The sequence below is a fragment of the Pteropus medius genome, unplaced genomic scaffold (genome assembly GCF_902729225.1).
Source record: "Pteropus medius unplaced genomic scaffold, Ma_sr-lr_union100, whole genome shotgun sequence".
Classification (NCBI taxonomy): domain Eukaryota; kingdom Metazoa; phylum Chordata; class Mammalia; order Chiroptera; family Pteropodidae; genus Pteropus; species Pteropus medius.
Window position 1 is genome coordinate 549,354 of NW_024349797.1, and position 19,429 is coordinate 568,782.

At 37.8% G+C, this 19,429-nt stretch overlaps 1 protein-coding gene across 13 annotated transcripts in view; it reads left to right on the forward strand.

Moving 5' to 3' along the window:
* The window catches only part of SIPA1L1 (signal induced proliferation associated 1 like 1), a 321,896-nt gene that overhangs the window by 7,493 nt on the left and 294,974 nt on the right, over positions 1 to 19,429 (forward strand). For 2 of the 13 annotated variants that reach the window (XM_039883681.1, XM_039883683.1), the window contains exon 3: positions 14,089 to 14,170. The exons of the other annotated variants lie outside the window; for them this stretch is intronic. The gene's annotated coding sequence lies outside the window, so the exon portion shown is untranslated. The remainder of the gene's footprint in view (positions 1 to 14,088; positions 14,171 to 19,429) is intronic. 13 annotated transcript variants of the gene reach the window in all.

The following is a 19,429-nucleotide window of genomic DNA, read 5'->3' on the forward strand; positions in this document are numbered from 1 at the left end:
GTTTGGGGGAGCAGTGAGTGCTTGGTGGAGAGGATAGAAAATCACACTGGGACTTTTCTCCGGGGAAGCATGCTGGACATAAGGCGGATAGGTGATTTGAAGAAACTCGGTAGGTGATTCTGTTATGCTTCTCCCCCACCCAACTGAGAACACAAAGGCCTTTATTTCATTTTTGGATTTATACTTGACTTGGGCTTAAACCAGAAAGCAGCTGACTAGGGATTGTGGAAACTTTATTTAAATGGGTGAAAAAGAGAGTCTCTGATCTTCTATATAGTCCAATTGATTATAAAAAAGACAGCTTGGAAGAAATTTGGAAATGACTGTCAACAGCGAGAAGGGCCTGGCCGCTTAGACTCCTGCCGTGGAGGTGGAACGGGGAAATCCCATTCGGTAATTGCATGTTGGCACTTATTTTTTTTATTGGGGTAAAAACTGCATAACGTAAAATATACCATCTTAACCAGTGTTCAGTAGTAAGTATATTCGTATTGCTGTGAAACAGATATTCAGAATGTTTTCATCTGCAAATCTGAAACTATACCCAGTAAACAACTCTCCATTTCTCTTCCCCTCATCCCTGGCAAACACCATTCTATTTCTGTTGCTGTGAATTTGACTACTTTAGATACCTCATATAAATGGAATCATACAGTATTTGTTTTTTTGTGACTGGCTTATAACACTTAGCATAATGTCCTCAAGGTTTGTACATGTTGGCATGTGACAGGATTTCCTTCCCTTTGAAGGCTGAATAACATTCCATTGTATGTATAGACCACATTTGTTTATCCGTCATCTGTAGATGGACATCTGGTTTGCTTCTACCTCTTGACTATTGTAAGTAGTGTTGCTCTGAACATGGGTGTACAGATATCTCTAAGAGACCCTGTTTTCAGTTCTTTTGGATACAACCCAGAGGTAGATCATATAGTAGTTCTATTTTGAATTTTTCAAGTAGCCTTTATACTATTTTCATAGTGGCTGCACCATTTTACAACCTGCCAGCAGTGTACAAGGATTGTTCCTTATCCTCACCAACATTTGTGATTTTGTTTTTTAGTAGTAGTAGCTATTTTAATGGGTGTGAGGTGATATCACATTGTGGTTTTGGATTGCGTTTCTCCACTGATAAGTTATATCGAGTATCTTTTGTATGCTTGTTCGCAATTTGAATATCATTTTTGGAGAAATGTCTTTTCAAGTCTGACCACTTGGGTTATTTTTTCATTTGGGATATTTGATTTTTGTTGTTGTTGTTGGGTTATAGTTCTTAATTTATTCTGCATATTAACCCCTTATCAGATATATGATTTGTAAATATTTTCTCCCATTCTGTAGGTTGCGTTTTTACTCTTTCGATTGTGTCCTTTGATACACGAACGTTTTTAAGTTTGATGTAGTCCTATTTGTCTGTCTTTGCTTTTGCTGTCTGTGTTTTGGTGTAATAGCCAAGTAATCATTGCTAAGTCCGATGTCATGAAGCTTTCCCCATATGTTTTTTTTTTTCTAGAGGTTGTATAGTTTTAGTTCTTACTTTTAGGTCTTTAATCCATTTCGAGTTAATTTTTATATATGTTGTAAGGTAAGGGTCCAACTTCATTCTTTTGCATGTAGACATCCAGTGTTTCTAGCACCATTTGTGGAAGAGACTGTGCTTTCCCCATCGAGTGGTCTTGATACCCTTGTTGAAGGCATGTTGACCACATATGTGAGGGTTTATTTCTGAGCACTCTGTTTTATTCTGCTGGTCTATTTGTCTTTTTGCCAGTACCACTCTGTTTTGATTACTTTAGCTTTGTAATACATTTTAAAATCAAAAAGTGTGAGTGATACTTTGATGCTATTCTAGGTGTTGAGTAATGGAGAAGTAATAGAGAAGTTGACAATAGAGAAAACAGTTCAAATACTTTTTCACTTTTTTGAGGGGACTAGACACTTAAGAATACGGTAACATGATGGAAATGGTAGAATGTATGTGAGGCTGTCAGTTGGTAGCTAGTGCAGTAAGAGCTGTGGGCTAGCACTTCCTAGTCTACAAAGCACTTTCACAGATATTTAGTCCAGTGGCTTGGGAAAGCTTCAAAAAGGCAATGGACCTGCAATTGATCTTAAAGATTGAATGTGTACTTCAGTAGGTGTAAATACCAAAACCCATCTGTGTCATGTATATCATAGTGCTGTAGGGAGGTCTTTAATGAAAGCCTCTAGTAGTAATCTCAGGATTTTCAATGGTATCAGTTATTATAATAACTACCACTTTTGATTTTTTTCCTTGACACCGTATTGCCTTTCGTATTCTAATATAGTAGTTTCTGATTTTCCATATCTGCTCGTTGAATAGCAGTGGGTCACATATAGAGACGGAGTACTTAGCCACAGCTAAGTTTTATTTTCTGGATATACAAAGAATAGAAAATCAACCTGCTGGGTTGTATAGGATGAGTTGAAAGAGAGAGATTGGGGCCAGAACAGCAAATAAGTGGCCGCTTCAATAAGTAATTTTGACTACTTAAGACATACTTTTTTCACCTTCTTAATAAAACTGGGGGGATAATTTTGGTTGGGTATATTACTTTAAGGGACAGGTAGGATTTCTGTGGAGGAAAAGTGTTGTATGCTTGCATATAGAAGGCCTGTAGTAAAGAGGGATTTAATAGTGACCAGATGAACTTATGTCTACATGGTAGGTCTCTAAGGAGAAACTTACTCATTTATCCCATAGGTATTTATTGATTCCCACTATATACCAGGGGATGGTGGCTGCTGCTAGTAAAGAAAAGAATACACGGTTCCTGCTCTCACGAGGCTGACACTCTTCTAGTGATTGATGTGGTCCTTTTCAGTATCCTGTTCCTCTCAGCTGGTTGGATTTTTCCTTTAGTAAAAGGCCACCTGTGTTACTTCTGATGCAAAACAGTTGTAGTTATTTATTATGAAAATAGTCCTAAATTACATATTTTTTGTGTAGAGGAAGAAAGAAACTCTAGATAATTCTGCCTTTTGGTTTCCAAGGAGATGTGTCTTGGCTAAATTTATTTTACCAAATGCTTTTCTAAGTAACAGAACTAAAGGAAACTGGCTTTAATGAATTTTAGTTAAGGTTTTCCTGAGGAACCAAATCAGGTTTTCAGATCTTGGTTTCTGCTATTTCCACGCCTGCTCCAAGAGAATCTAGAAACCTAGTTTTGACGAATTCTGGATTTTCCCATTAATTATCAGATCTCAAAAAAGCAATATACCCTTTTTGGATCTTATTTCATTCGTTCATTCCTTTGCTTGTTTATCTAACAAGTTTCCAGTGTTCACTTACTATATACCAGGTAATCTTTTCATTTGTAAAGGGAAGAAACTTAAGTTTCCTTGAAGGTCAATTGTTAAAATTCTGCGAATTTATTAGCGTGATTTAGGGCTTTTTGCAGATAGTAGAAGTGTTTTCGAAAGAAGCAAAGAAAGAGAAATTTGGTTTTTGATTTTAACTTTAAAACGTTTTAGTGGGAAATTTCTATAATGGTGGATAATTTTAGCATTAGTTTCGCTCTGATCTGAAAACAAGCAACATTTTAACTCAACGTTGAGAGGCTTTCCTTGTAATTTTGGTAGAAGACAATCCTGAATCTAACCTTTCTGCTGTTACTTGTAACACCCTAGAAACTTAATTCCTGTTTCAGATGACTGGTGTAATTAATACCAGTGTAGGAGGCTTAGAAATGCTTATCGCCTCTTCTCCTAGGTGCTCAGTTCCGAATCTTTTAGAGCTCATGTCATTTATGTGTGTGGTAGTCTTGAGATAAGGTGACTGAATGCAGAAGTCACACTGAAGATCTGAGTAAACAGCACTGTGATAATTAAGCTGGCAATTGCCCGTGCTGCCAAATATGTGATATTCAGATAACCCAGTGTGAGATTTTGTGACTTTTTAAAATGATATTTTCATTTTAATTTGTTGTTATAAATCCAACATAGTATTGCTTATGCGTTATAAGAGTCAGTTTTGCCAAGTAAAATTTAAAAATTTTCTCCCACGTGGATCATTGGCTATTGGAAATCTGGTCTCATTGTCACCAAAGAACATTGGAAGATTGGCTATAGTCCTGACTCTGTGACTTTGGTCATTTTCTTTCATTTACTAATCAGTAGTATTCATTGTACCTTCTAGGTGGCAGATATTGTTCCCATCCTGGATATACAGCAGTGAACAACTCTGAGTGTGATAGGAAGCCACTGGAGGTTACAAAGGGTTTTGATCTGACTTATTTTTAAAGAACAAAACTTTGTTGTGTAGAGAATAGAATGAGGGGGGCAGAGAGGCAAAGGTGGAAACAGGGAGATATTAGGGGTTCTGGCAATAATCTAGGTGAGATGAGACTTATATAATAAAGACTTTGTGAAAGTAAAGAGTAGCAGTGGAAGTGATGAGAAGTGGCTGGATTCTGGACGTAACCCTGCACTAACTTGGTTCACTGAAGGGTGAGATGATGTGGAGTGAAAGAGAGAGTGGAGTCAAGGATAACACCAAGAATTTTAGTCTGTGCAATTGGAGTAATGGAGCTGCCATTTATAGAAATGGGGAGGACTGGAGGAGCAGGTTTGGGTGGGGAGTTAAGAGCCGTTCTGTTCGTCTTGGGTAGGAGATACCAGTGGACATGCAAGGGGAGAAGTCAGGTTGGCAGCTGGGTAGGTCTATTAATCTTTATGAGCTTCAGTTTTCTCATCTGCGTGATGGGAAAAGTATTTGCTTACAGAATTCTTGAGATCAAGTGAGAAAAATAAGTGAAAGCTTCTAAAGTTATGTCCTGTAGTGGTGATACAATTTCTGGAAAGTAGACTGGTTACCATCTTAGGTACTTTGTGGTCTCTTTTGAGCTTCTTAACTCATAGGTCAGAATATATTGTGGGAAGTTGGCATTTGCTGTCCAAAGGCAGGCTGGTTTTCTCTCTGAATAGTTGGGAAAGCTTTCTTCATCCATTCTGCAATTCCTGGGCACCTTCTGGTTCCCTCCAGGGTGTCTGGAGCTTCATGTTATGTAGAAACATTGGAACACTTCATGTATGACAGACTTGCCCCTTAATAAACATCGTTTCAGGCCCAAGTAATTTTATTTAAATGGGAGGATATTTTAGTAGGGGGGGAAAAAAGACTCTTTACTTTTACAAAGTCTTTATTATTTTAGGCTTTCCATAGCTTAGACCAGTTAACAAATAGGGTCTCACAGGTCAAATTTATTGGGGAGACCACTGTCCATATTTTTTGATTCAGGATACCTATTTATACACTCCTAGGTTTTTTGATGGCTTAAAATTTCATTATAGGAAGGTGAAATATGTTAAATATATATTTGAACCCACTGAATTATAATTTAAGGTCCAAGTAAAAATGTTAAAAGCATCAGTCTTATATTTCAATCAGTGGTATTTTGAATTGATTAACTGTCTTTCCTCAGAGGTCGTAGTTGATAGTCATATCCTCGAAATGCAGTATTTGCTCATAATTGGCTCCGTCCCGACAGTGAGATTTTGCTTTAGGAACATCTTCAGTCAAGAGATGCTGTGGTTCTTGGTTCTTCTAATCCATGAGGCAGTTTGAACAGAAACTGCTGCTCTCCCTTCAGTTCCCTGCTCGTTCCATCATCAGTGGGCCATCGGCTATGTGTGCCCATTGCAGCTCATGTGACTTAGAGAAGTTACGTGCCTTTGAGTGCCTACCCTACATTGAGGAATGACTGATAATTGTTGGGGACTCCATCTAAGTTTTCAGTGGGAAGAGGGCAATAATGGCTTCAATGAGGGAAGGCATCAGGTGAACAGGAACTATGTTTCTCAGGAGATGTGGTGCAGGCAGAAATAATTTGGGTAGTTCTCTGGTGTCTTTCAAACAAGAGGATATCTATGTTAGGGTTTTAGCCAGGTCCTCAAGCTTAAAAAATAGATTTACCTATCTGCTCAGTAATTGTTAAGTTATATAATCTTTTGCTTTTTATTGAATTGGCTTGCTATTTGTTATTTTATTTCAGCTGCTAAAAATTGAACTATAGGTATCTAGTATAATATTACTTGACATAATTGTTGGAAAAAACCCCAAGCCATTGTCTTTCCTTTTGAAGTACATATTAGAAAATTTACATCAGTTGTAAGAAATAATTATGAAGAAATCTTTATGTTTAAATCTCTGTCTTTTCCATGCATACTTGTTTTCTCCTAGAAGGAATACAACTTACTTAGACTTTCTAAAATATCTTTTAATATTTTCCAAATCCCCTGATGGTTTTTTATTTAAAGTTAAGCCTTGGTTTTTACTGGAGAGATACTCTCTAAGTTTCGGAAGTCACAGTACCTATTAATGCACTCCTAAGTTTTCTTTTAACACCTTTATTGAGTTACAATTCACTTACTATACAGTTCTCTCATTTGAAGTGTGTACAGATTAGTAGTTTTGAGGACATTTATAGAATTGTGTAACCATCTCCATTAACAATTTTTTGAACATATTCATCACCCCTAAAAGAAACTCCAACGCCATTTGCAGTCACTCCCATTTCTCCCCAGACCCTACCCGACTTCCTCACCCCAGCCCCAGGCCACCATTAATCTACTTTTCCATTTTTATAGATTTGTCTAGTCTGGATGTTTCATATAAACGGGATCATGCAGTTTGTGGCCTTTCGTGACTGGCTTCCTTCACCTAGCTCTGTCAAAGCACTCTTTACATTTTTTTAAAAGCGTTTTAATGTTGGTGATAATGTTACAGATTTCAGATTCAAAACCAGATATTCCCTGTCTGCTGACACAGAAACTACAGCCTGTGCTGGTACCAGAGAAAATAGCAAAACCACGTTACAGTCTGTGTTTGTGGAGCGGGGAGTGAACTTTGAAGCTTTCCTAAACAAAAAAGCTACCCAGGTACCAATCCACAGATGCACTCAGGACACGTGACTGCACAGTTGTCTTGTCTCTCCCTGCTTGAGCTTTGCCTGCTTCTTTGAATTTTTCAGATATCTCTTAGAAGTCATCTCTCTGATTCTTCTCTTTTACCTTTGGTCTGGTCCAGAACCAAGCCTTGCTGTTTGTTTTCTTTCGAATTGATTCTTGTTTTCAACTTCTCTTCGTTTTATTGCCATCATCTTAGAACAGACCCTTGGCTCTTATATCTAGTGCTCTCCTTTCTGAGCACTTTGATACCTGCTGTCCCAATCTCCAGGCCGTCTTGTCTGATTACTCTCTCTAATGTATCACTTAGGTACAGGCGCCACCCCAGAGGAACTAAAGTGGTTCCAGGGCTTTGCCACATCAAACTCACACTCTCCTGCTAGTTCTTATGACGTTTTTTCCTAGGTCTCTCCTTTCCTGTTTATCTGATTTCTTTGGCCTTTCCAGTACTGTGTCTCTGCCTTCACATGCTGGGCCTCTGCTCTCTCCTCTTCCCAACTGTTGTGACTTCCTTTGAGCCTTTGTTCATTTTTGATTTTAGTTCCACTCAATTCAGTATATATGTGAAATCTAAGTTCCTCACCCATAGATTTCTCTCTCTCATCCCCTGCCCTGCGTATCATGTTCCTTACTCTTATCCCCTCTGATGCAGTACCAGCTCCTGAACTCTAGTTTTATCTGTTAAAATTCTCATCATTCAGGCCCACCTCCTTCACTGATGTTTTCTGGTTTCTATAACTCACCTTGATTGCTCCCTTCCCAGAAATGATGTCGTAGTGTGTTGTATACTTAAAGAGCTTAGCACTTAATAATTAATGCATAATTTATCTACGATGTTTAACTTGGAGAAGACTCAGAAGGGATGCCTTCCATTGTCAGAAGAATCGAAAGTCTGTCATGTGGAAGGAGGAGAGGTTACCTTTGTCTCCTCAGACCCCACAGTGTAGACCAATGAGTAAATACAGATACTTGAACGCACACCAGAAAGAACTTTTCCGGTAGCACTGCATGCATGTATGGCAGGTACGCACAAGCTAGATCATTCTGGATGGGGTCGTTGTGAAGGCCATTCAGACAATTCATGGGGGTCCAATGAGATTAGTGGTTCTCAGTCTCCACGGACAATCAGAATCACCTGGGGAGCATTTTAAATACACGGATTCTCAGTTTTTGGAAAGTTCAGATCATACAGTCTGTGAAGCCAGTCTTGGAAACTTTTGAGATCCTGCGAGTGTCTCATTTGTTTACCAAAGTTTATTGAATGCCTGCATTGTGTGGCAATGTAAAGTTGTGGCTTTTGCCTTCCTAGGACCTAGAGTCAAGGTGGGAAACCATGTGATTTCTCCTCAGGTAGATGTGGAATCTTTGAGGCTAGGGACCATTTCTCATTTTATATGTTTATTTGCTCCAGAAGAATGGGCAGGCACATCAGCATTCATTCTTGGGTAGTAAACCAATTAACCTGTTGTTCACTGGTTTACTTCCTTTTGTGAAGCTTGTTACTGTGTTCTTTATCTAGTTGTTCTCATACAACTTAATTTCTTGTATGAAAAGAATCCACTCTATCCACAGTTGCTTCATGGTGGGTTCCACCTTTTGATTTTGTTGCTTCCTAGTAATAAAATTAACAATGAGTGTGCCATTTATCGAGTGCTCAATGTGCCAGGCACTTCATGGCACGTTATTGCTAATCGTTATAACAAGCTTCAAGATAGACATTAAGACTTGGAATAGGAGCCAGGATATTGAGTTTCTGTTATAGAATTTCTTTGTATACTGACAAACATTGCAGCAGCTACTTAGTTGAGAAATTGTCTAATGCAGTCATCTGTCGGGACGAGGGTAGTGGCAGTTTTGTTTTGGCTGTGTGCATAGAGTATATCTTATTGTTTGGAATACCAGAAAGCCTGTCTATGTATAATAGGGTAGCAATGACCATCACCCTGTTAGTTAACTGGTAATTTATTTTAAACACTATGCCACACTGATGATGGAAGCTCTCCACCCATTTCTCCGGTGAAAGCCTTGGCTTACTGGTAGGTTTTTAAGCCTAGTCTGTAGTTTATCATCTGTCTGTGTTGAGCCACAGTGGAGAGTAAGGGACTGTTTTTTGTATCTCCACTGATGATCTGGATTTCATGGAACTGGCGTGTGACCCATCTGGTGGTTTTTCCCCTGTATCTGTAATAGGACTTGGGTCTATCAAGGTGACCTCCACAGTGCTCAGTTCATAATGGTCATAAATCTTTCATTGAACTTCAGCAGTGAATTAAGTTCTATGTTAGGTTCTTTACTTACATCATCTTATTTTATCCTTATGAAATTCCCGTGAAATAGATACCAACATTGAACAGTGAAACTGGAGCTTAGAACGGTTATAACTTGCCTAGCTTTAAACTTCTGTTTGCATTTTTCCAGGGCTTGTGCAGAAGTGACACCATTTATTTTAATTTTTCTCACCTCTTCCTATTGCTGGCTTCACTAAGAAAAATTAAGTAGTAGATGAATGTACTTTTAAGAGGTGAAGAAGAGTAAGTATCTCAGACTCCTAGAGAAGATTTGTGGATAATATATTTAATTTTTTCCCTTCCTTTCAAGTCAAGGTAATGATTGTCATTGGATGTTCTCTCTGACTAACTGAATTTACTGAGAGCTGGGAAACAACCTCACGATGGGTCCACCTCTGTTAGGGAAGGTCAAGGCCTGGGGTTGCAGATATTTTTAGTACAAATTACTAGGTGAAATGTAAATATATATAGTTGTGATGAAATAAATGTAAATCTTCACAGAGTTTGTAATAACCACAGATTATTTTCCTAGTAAAAACACCTTCGCTTTATTTCCCAACTGAAGGCAAGATAGGAAATTTGAGAAATTTATATTCTGGGTAAAATACTTTCTTTCTCATCTTATCTGCTGTAAGGTTGTCATCCTGCCATTGACTTCTGCTTGTTGCCCTAAAATTGTCATTCTGTCATCAAGTCAGCATCTGCTTTGTTTTGAAGTGTTTTAAGAGCCTGAAAGCATATTAGAAATACGTAGATTTTTAAAGAGAGGTTAACTGAAGTTAATTGAAAATACAAAACCAGGTGTAAAATCAATCTTGGCATTCAAGTGTGCTTCTAGGGAACATACATTCAATTGATTAAACAGAATTGACGTCACTAGTAAAAAAATTTAGTTAACTTAGGTCATGGTGAAAAAGAACATTTCTACTACCTTAATTTTTGTTTAATTGTGGGCTTTGTAGGTTTATTGAATCCAGTGTATACTTCTTTAAACTTTATTTACAGGTCATTTCTTCAAACTAAATATTTAAGACCTCTTTCCTGTTAAATAAATCCTCAAGATTTTCTGCTTTGGTTTATTAGATAAGGATTTTTAGTGGTGTAATAACATAGCAGGAATGGTTTTATCTTACTCTCCTGTTTGCTTTAATATTTAGGCTTATTATTTAACCTTATAAACAAAGATTAATTTTAAAGGGTATGGTTAAATTTTGGTGGCTGACCAGGGCCATGCTGTACCTTCTAACTGATTTTAGTTCTTTTTGGTGCTCTCGCTTTATATATAGCAAGATGCGTGAGGACCTTAGACCTGTTCATTGTCCTCGAGTTCCATACTTTTATGTTTACCTGCTTTGATTGAAAGCTCCCTTTTTAATAATGATATATAACTGCAGTAATCTAAGTCCATTAAAAGTATGCCACATTCTCACCTTAGTCCACCTACCATCAGTCAGCAAGGTCTGTTTCTAAATATGACCCGAATATTCATCATTCATCCAGGAAAAGACTTAATGAGCTGTTTTGTGCAAGCAGGCACCTGCTGTGGGTGAGGGACTGTGCTGAGTGTCGTATAGGTAATTTGGCAGTCCTGTTCTCAAGATGCTTCCAGCTTGTTGGGGAACTTGGGAAGAATAGAGGAAAATGTCTAGCAGAAGATGAAGGAAATCATTTAAATGTATTGTCTACCTTCTTTTTATTATTAAGAAAGCATTGCATAAGGCTTTGTGGAAAATTTGGAAAATACAAGACAGTATAAAGAGGAAAAGAGTCAGCAATTCTCCTGCCACCCAAGGATAACCACTATTAACAGTTTCATGTTTCCTGTATTTTAAAAATGCTTCTAATAGATTTCTTTGCGAACAGTTTCTGAGTTACAGATGTGCTGTGCTCTATAATTTTGTAAGGTGGTAGTTGGCATTCCAAATGCTTTTCTCAAACATTAATTTCATTTTAATCTTTTCTAGGTGAATAAAACAGAGCCTACCCTCTAGGACGGGATGTGAGAGGTGATTTACAAATCACAGTGTACTCACTGCATGTCCATGATTTAAGGCTAGGAGAGATCATAACAGGAGAAGCAAGAAAAGAAACAATTTTATTTCATGTACATTTTCATAGCAAGTGTTTGAGGAAGGCGTTTCCCTCATTTTTCTAGTTTAGATTTAGAAAATGGATTCAGAAACTAAGTTGCTTGTCTGGGTTGCACAGTGTTTCATAGTTAAGTGGCAGTGGCACATATAAGCATTGGGACTAAGGACCTGGTTTCCATCCTGTCAGTGAGACCTCAGGTAATTCCTTAATCTCTGACTCTTTTTTAAAAAGAGCACAGTGATGATGGTTAACTAACAAGGTTATTGTCACAATGAAATGAGACAATGTATGAATGCCTTTCTCACTGTTTGAATTCAGTACCAGTAGATGGGAGCTCTTATGATGTTCGTTATATGGCATTTAATAAATATCCAGAAGGTGTCAATTACCCTTCTTCACAAACCCTCCTAGCTTGCCAGTTTTCATAGTCTCTTTCCCTTGGATTGTTAAAGACCTTGATGGAAAGGTACACTTCATTTGAGTTACCATGGTGGGTTCTTGGATTTGTAGAATAAATTTCATCTACATGTATAGGAGAATCCATGACATCAGAAGTTGTCTTTGAAGGGTCATCCTGAACATTTTCCCTGGGTCTTAGATGGGGGAGAAGATAGGGGGTACAGTGAGGAATCAGCTTGGATATTTTCCTGGTTATTAATTGCTATCTGCCAGCCTCAGCAAGGATTGTAGTATGGCCAGTGGTGTGGCTGGGATTTGTAACAGTGAGCAGAGGTTAAGAGGGCAGGACAGGCACTTACGAGGAAGGTGCTTGGTTCTCTTGACATATTTGTGCTTTTTCATTCAGTTATTCAGTTGACAAACAGTTTCTTGACATTCTCTTGTGTTCAGGGCGCTGTCTGTTTTGGGACTCAAAGGGAGCATCCGTCCTCATGGGAGCAAGCCAAGTTGACAGATGAGTAACAAAAAGTTATACCCACTTTTTAAGTGTCAGGGTAGAGTGAAGCTGGGGGAGCTTTGTCAAAATGTACTAAAATTATTTTTCTGTATTTGCTTCTCCCATTAGGCCTTGTAGGCTAGGACTGTCTTTTGCAACTTTATATTCTCAGAGCCTAATCTTCAATGCATCCCTGAATAAATATGTATGAGTTCAAAGGGCACAGAGATAAGGTAGTTTATAAATGGTGCTTTTCAACTATCTGTATGTTTGTGGAAATTGCAGCCTTATAAATGGAGACATCTGATAAGTCTCTGGCTTATTGATAATTCTAGTTTTAGAAGATAGAAGGTGGAAATTGTGACTAACTGATTCATGCTGAGAACTTTAGGTAAAAGAGGCTATTTTGTCTTGAGGTTTCTTCATGATGGAAGAGAGTCTTATGGCCTAGATTTTTAGAAAGAGATTTCATAAAGTTCAGAGAAAAGATTGTATATCTCCAAGGCCAGCAGAAATATAACAAAGAGTATGGTTTCATTTAGATGAGTGAGAAGCTTCAAGAAACAAAAGTTGTGACTGTATGATTCCAGATCACAATGATAAGCAAAAATGGGGCTTGCTTCTGAAGAAGGCAGCACAGCTGTCTAGGGGCACTGTAGTAGAAGCCAGATTAAGAAAAGATAACACCTTTATTGATGACATAATTCACATTTCATATAATTAGCCCATTTGAAATGTTCAATTCAGTGGTTTTTATAGTATTCACAGCGATACGTAACCATGCCACAGTCAATTTCAGAACATTTTATCACCTTAAAAAGAAACCCCGTGCCCTTTAGCTCCCACTTCCCTTCCCATCCCCCCAGACTTAAGCAAACACTAATGTACTTTCTGTTTCTATAGATTCGCCTATTTGGGGTGTTTTCTATAAATGGAATCATATTGTATGACCGGCTTCTTTCACTTAGTATGATGTTTTCAAAGTTCATACATGTTGTAGCATATATCAGTACTTAATTCGTATTGCTGAGTAATATTCCATTGTATCAATCTATAACATTTTGTTTATCCATGAGTTGATGGAAATTTGGGTTATTTCCACTTTTTGGGGATTAGGAATAATGCTGCTATTCATGTGTAAGTTTTCATGTGCACATATGTTTTCATTTCTCTTGGCTGTATACCCGTGATTGGAATTGCTGGCGTGCACAGTAACTCTGTGTTTAACCTTTTGATGAACTGCCAGACTGTTTTCCAGAGTAGCAGTTCCCTTTTACATACCTACTCGCAGTATATGAAGCTTCCAGTTTGTCCATATCCTTGCCAATACTTGTTGCTGGATTTTTATTTTAGCTATCTTAACGGGTATAAAGCAGTATCTCATTGTGAATTTGATTTGCATTTCCTTAATGACTAATGATATTGAGCGTCTTTGTGTGTGTTTATTAGTTATTTGTATATCTTCACTGGAGAGATGTCTTTTCAGATCCTCTGCACATTTAAACATTTTTTGTCTTATTATTATTGAGTTGTAGGTGTTGTTAATGTACCCTGGATACAAATCTTTTATCAGATATGTGATTTGCAATAGTTTCTTCTATTCTGGGTGTTGTCTTTTTACTTTTTTAGGAAGCTAGGTTTTAAGTGGTGTACAAAAGAGAAAAGGGCACATAATGAGAGAAAAAGGAAAAGAAAGAATAGGTCGACTGGCTACAAATGTTAAAGAGGTTATAGCTAGGATGGCCTATGGCTTGGAGGAAAAATTTGAAATTACCACAATGATTTAAAAAAACTTTTTCAAAGTATAATACACATCATATGTAAAAATTGTAAAGATACAGCTCAATAAGTTATCAGAAAATGAATACATGTGTAATTACCATGCAGGGTCAAGAAAGAGAATGTAACCAGCCCCCCAGAAGCCCTCTCATGCATCCTTGCAATCACCGACCCTCCTTATTCCCCAAAGGTAACCACTGTTTTGACTTCTAACACCATATATTAGTTTTTATATATTCTTGAAATTTATAGAAGTGCAATCGTACACTATGTTATTTTTGTCTGTTTTTCTTTGCTTAATGTGTGAAATTCATGTATTGCTTATAGCTGTAGTTCTTTTTCACTGCTCTATAGTTTTCCATTGTATGAATATGTAACTAATTATATATATTCTACTCTTAATGGACATTTGAGTTTTAGTTTTCAGTCTTTGGCTACTATACCCTTTCTTGTACGTATTTTGAGGTGCACATGGCGTGCATTTATGTTGGACATATATCTAAGAGTGGACTTGCTCTGTCACAAAGTGTGTTTATTTATGTTCAGCTTTAACAAAGATAAAGCATATGCAAATTAGTTTTCAATCTATTAAAACAAGATGAGGATAAGGAGAAGCTAGAGTAATTCACTCCTTTTTCTTGCTATCTTTTTAAGCAAAGAAAGTGTTTTTCAGACAGAGAAGTTAGGTAAAATATAAAAGACGAGAGTGGAGCGAGAGAGTCCTTACTTAAGGTGGGTAAAAATCTCCAGGCTGAATGAATAGTCTTCTAGGATGCTGAAAACTTTGCAGTTATTTTTGAGGGACCCAGTTGAGAAACTTCAAGAAATGAAAGGTGAGAGAAGTTCCTGAAATCAAGGTGCAATCAGTGTTTTTGTTTTCTAAAGAAAGAAAATAGATTGTTTCATGTGAATTTCTGGCAGAAATCTAGTATAGGTTTAAACAGGTGATTTAATAGCGTTGAGAGAAAAAGGTAGTGGTTACCTGGAGTCAGGATGGTTTCTTTCATTCCAAAAACATTTATTGGACCTCCAGTTCCTATAGGTTTCTGGTACCAGGAGTACAAAGGTGAATGTCAAGGTCCCAATCTAGAAGAACAGGTTGTAGGAAGTATTTTCAGTGCATTTCCTTGCACATATTTTTTGAATGGCTCAATTGTGTAAGAAACAGACTTATAAGCAAATAATTATCAATGTTTGCAGAGCATCTATAAAGCTGGTTGTAATGTGCTCAGTGACTCTGGGAAGGAGAGCGGAGAAGAGGAAGTCTTTGAAGAGATGATATTGCTTCTAAGATGTGAAGAGAATAAAGGAAGTAGATAGGGCGGGGAGGGCAGGCAGGAGTTGGGGCTTGGGTATAAGAGCATTTCTGCTGTATAGAGGGTAAAGTGATTATGAAAAAGCTTTCTCTAAATGGGAAGATGTTGCCACTGATCGGCGTCATAGTGAAAGGCTCTGTATATTATGTTGAAGAGTTGGGACTTTATCTTATAGAAAGGAGAGCTCGGGAAAGATTTTAAATATCCAGGGAGCAGAACGATCGGACTTACATTTAAAAAGTTCACTAATAATATGGAAAATAGAAGGCATTAATCCGAAGCTAGAGAAACAAGAAACTCTTCTTACAAGACTGAAGGTAGGATTACATGGGCCAGGAGGCCAAAAAACGGAACAGATTCTAGAGCCTTATTGAAAAGGCAATTTAAAAAAACAAAAAAACTTCATATTGTGGTATAACAGACATACAGAAAAGTGCAAAAAGCACAAGTATACCGTGGGATGGATTTTTACAAAGTGAATACACTTGTGTAATCAGCCCTCACATTAAGAAACAGGATGTTGCTAGCCCTTCAGAAGACCTGGTTACCCACCCCCAGTCAAAGTGTTACCCCTTGACTACTGACACTGTAGCTGAATTTTTTCTGCCTGTTTGTGAGCTTTATATTAATGTGATCGTGCATAATATATTCTTTTGTTTCTGGCTTCTTTCCTTCAATGTTGTGTTTGTGAGATTTATTGATATTCTTACAAGTATTTGCAGTTTATTCATTTTTGTTGCTGTAGAGCATTCCATGGTATCGTGATACCACAGTTGTTTCTTGTCTTTAGCTGGTGGATAGTGCTGCCATGAACATCCCTGTGTGTCTTTTAGGTGAAGCTGTCTGTAGGGATATCGATAGGAGTAGGCTTCCTGGGGCATGGGATGGGCATATATTCACTTTAGTAGATACTGAAGCACAGTTTTCCAGAGTGATGATATCAGATTATTTATCCATCTGCAATATAGGGGAGCTCCCCATTCTTGGCATCACTTGGTATTGTCTGCCATTTGATTTTAGTTGTTCTGATGGGTGTGTAGAGGTATTCCGTTGTGGATTTAATTTGTATTTCTCTGAAGATTAGTACAGTTGAGACATTTTTCATGTTTATTAGCCATTTGATACCACTTTTTAGGTAATGCAAATGTTCTATGCCTTCATTGTGGTGGTGAGAAGTGGTTGAATATGGATAATATGTTTTGAGAGTAAGGCTGACAGGATATGTTCATGGTCTAGAAGTGGGGTATGAAAGAGCGGAGTTAAGAATGGCAGTAGGTTTTATTTTATCTATTTTCATTTTTTGCCTGAGCAACCAGAAGGAAGGGAGTTGGGATATGGGAGATAGGAAAGGCAAAGAAAATCTGGAGCAGTTAGTTGTACCCACACTTCGGCATTTTATGCATGTAATTAAAAAAATTTTTCAGCATTATATAAAGAAAGGGCATTTGAATACCCCCCTTCCCCAAAGAGGATGGGACATAATCTCAGAATAAAGGACAGCCCTTTCAACTGGATAAATTTAGCTTTATGAAATACTCATGAGCAAGTTCTTCTTTTCTCATTTCTCTGAGGACCTGCAAATGCTGGTATTGTTTTGCAGGCCAGCATTGGGAATTACTCATCTGTAGTATTAAATGAGTATCGTATCCATCCTGAAACTTGCAGTAAGATTGATTGAGGTTAGAGTCTAAATATGAGGAACCGTAAAAAACTTCACATTAGGCCATGTGCCATTTCTAGCCCAGAAATACTTCATTTCTTAGAGCAAAAAAAAAAAAAAGCCAGATGCCTCCAAAGGACACACATGGTACAAGTGCAGTCATAGTAAAGCTCAGTACTCACAATAGTCATCTTAGTAACTTCTTTGCTGAAAGACTCTATGAAATTATTATTTCTAAAACTTTGTTTCGAAGTAGCCAAGTTCTGAGTTTCCTTTAGCAAATTGATTTGCCCTTTCTGTCCTTGGGGACAAATATAGTTATGTTTTAACTCCTGGGTATTCTCATTCTCCTCTCTACCAGCGTTAAAGCTAAGTGCACTACAAAGTATTGGATAAAGGCAGTTTAGGGCAGCAGGCGGGGGAAGTGGTACTGCAGTAACAAAGGTGCAGGTGCTCTGAGTGCCAGTAACCCAGAGCTTGGCTGGAACTGACTTAAGCAGACTTGTCTTGAATTTCTGTTGAGACATCCTTGTCCTTTCCTTTGAATTGAATACCCGCTTTCTATTTGGCAGAGCGTAGAGATGCCTTCTGAATGAGTATCAGTGTCATTCGTTGGCTTCGGAAGTATGTAAGCGATCTTTTACATAAAAGTTTTGCCTTTGAGTATTACCTGAGAAATATGTTGTGCAATTTGATAGTACAGAGTAATTTGCTTATTCGAAGATATCAGGTATCTTCGTAAAACAGCCTTTGTAAGACTGTGACTGTTTTAAAGAACAGTATTATCAACGACTGATTACCTGTTCCATCTTTGCCAGTTAGTTTTATGGGACTTAATGTGATTCTACCAAGAAGAGACTTTTAACATTCATAATCACTTCTCGGCATCCCCAGTCTGCTTTTGGTGTTAGGTAATAGTGTCATATTTTAGTTACCTGATATGTCTGTGATTTTAACATGATTACCTTGCCCTGAGGGATGGGAGAAAAATAAGTGAAAAGTTCATTGCCGCTTTGCGAATTAAGTTGTGCCTTGGCACAGAGTGCTGATCATTTTGGCATTCAGATACAGCATTAGATCACCTTGTCTGCAGTTTGAGAACGTTCAGTGCTACCTAACGCTGCAGGATTCCGCATAAACTTGAGCTGGTATATAAAGTGATGTTTATTGTGTTCTCATACATCTCTCCAAGTTACCGTCATCAGACTATGGATAGAAAATTAGTTAGGCAAAAATCATTTTCTTCTTGCTTGGCAGAGGTGATGAAATTTATGAGAAAGTACATGTAAGGAGAGGTTGGAAGTACTGATTGTGGATTTGAGCCCTGGCTCGAAACAGAGAACTCCTGACTTATAGTGGAACGTTCTATGTATTACTTATTTCTTTCTACCTCACTCTTGTATGTGAAATAATGAATACGTGCCACGTGAATCGGTCAGGGTTTTAGTTACAGATACTAAGATCTATTCCAGTTAGTGTGAGCAGAAGGATTTATTAAGGGTGATCATCAGGAAGGCTGAAGAAATAAATCCCATCTCCGATTTATTTATTTGCTTTCTTTTTTTAATTCTACATGGAGAAGGTGTGCTTGACACAGTAGGGAACTATTAAACTGTGGCGAGAAAAGACCAAAGATTTTAGGCCTCTTGAATAACAGATGCTCATTATAGCACCTATTTGAAGTAATATAACGGAAAGAATACTATATGGGTTACTATTAACTTTTAAGGAAACCTGCTATTTAAAAACACACTTTTAAAAATTAGGGGTGGTGGCGCATAAAGAATATTTAAAACCCTAGGAGTTTCATGCTTGCGTTACATTAGAATTTCCGTATTAGTATAATAAGGGCATGTTGATAATAAAGCTAAAACAAGAATATCATCCTTTTACAGCTTCTTTTTGTCCTTGGTGAACTAGTCAAGATCCATTCTTTTGAATCTGTGCTTTTGTCCAGAGTGGGAGAGTTGAGACTTTATGAATGGGCAGTATAAATTCATTGCCGTTATTAGAAGAACAAGGTAAAGTATATGGATCTCTGATGGCGAATTAGCAGAATTAGAAAGCATACATTGTTACAGTTTTTGATATATGGTTATTTACCCAAAGTTCTTTTCTGAAATGGACTTAGCCCTCGAAGGGATTTCGAAATCACATGGCCCAGTACCCTAATTTTGTCGCTGAGGAAATGGGAGGTCGAACATGAAGTGATTTGCTCAAGGTCATCAGCGGGTTGGTGATGAGGCCTCCTGCTTTCACAGTCCGTTCTTTTCCCACCAAACCCTGTGTTTTCTCACTATAACTCTAGGAAAGCAGAGGCTTCTCCACAGCGGAAGAAGGCTCCAGTGCCTCCTGGGTTCCCATCCTGAGATTTAAGTCCTGAGATAGCAGTTGGGGTGTCTCAGTGGGGTTGATGTTGGCTGGATAACACTGGTGCTCTTTCATGTGTCAGGTGAAGACTTGGAAATTGGTT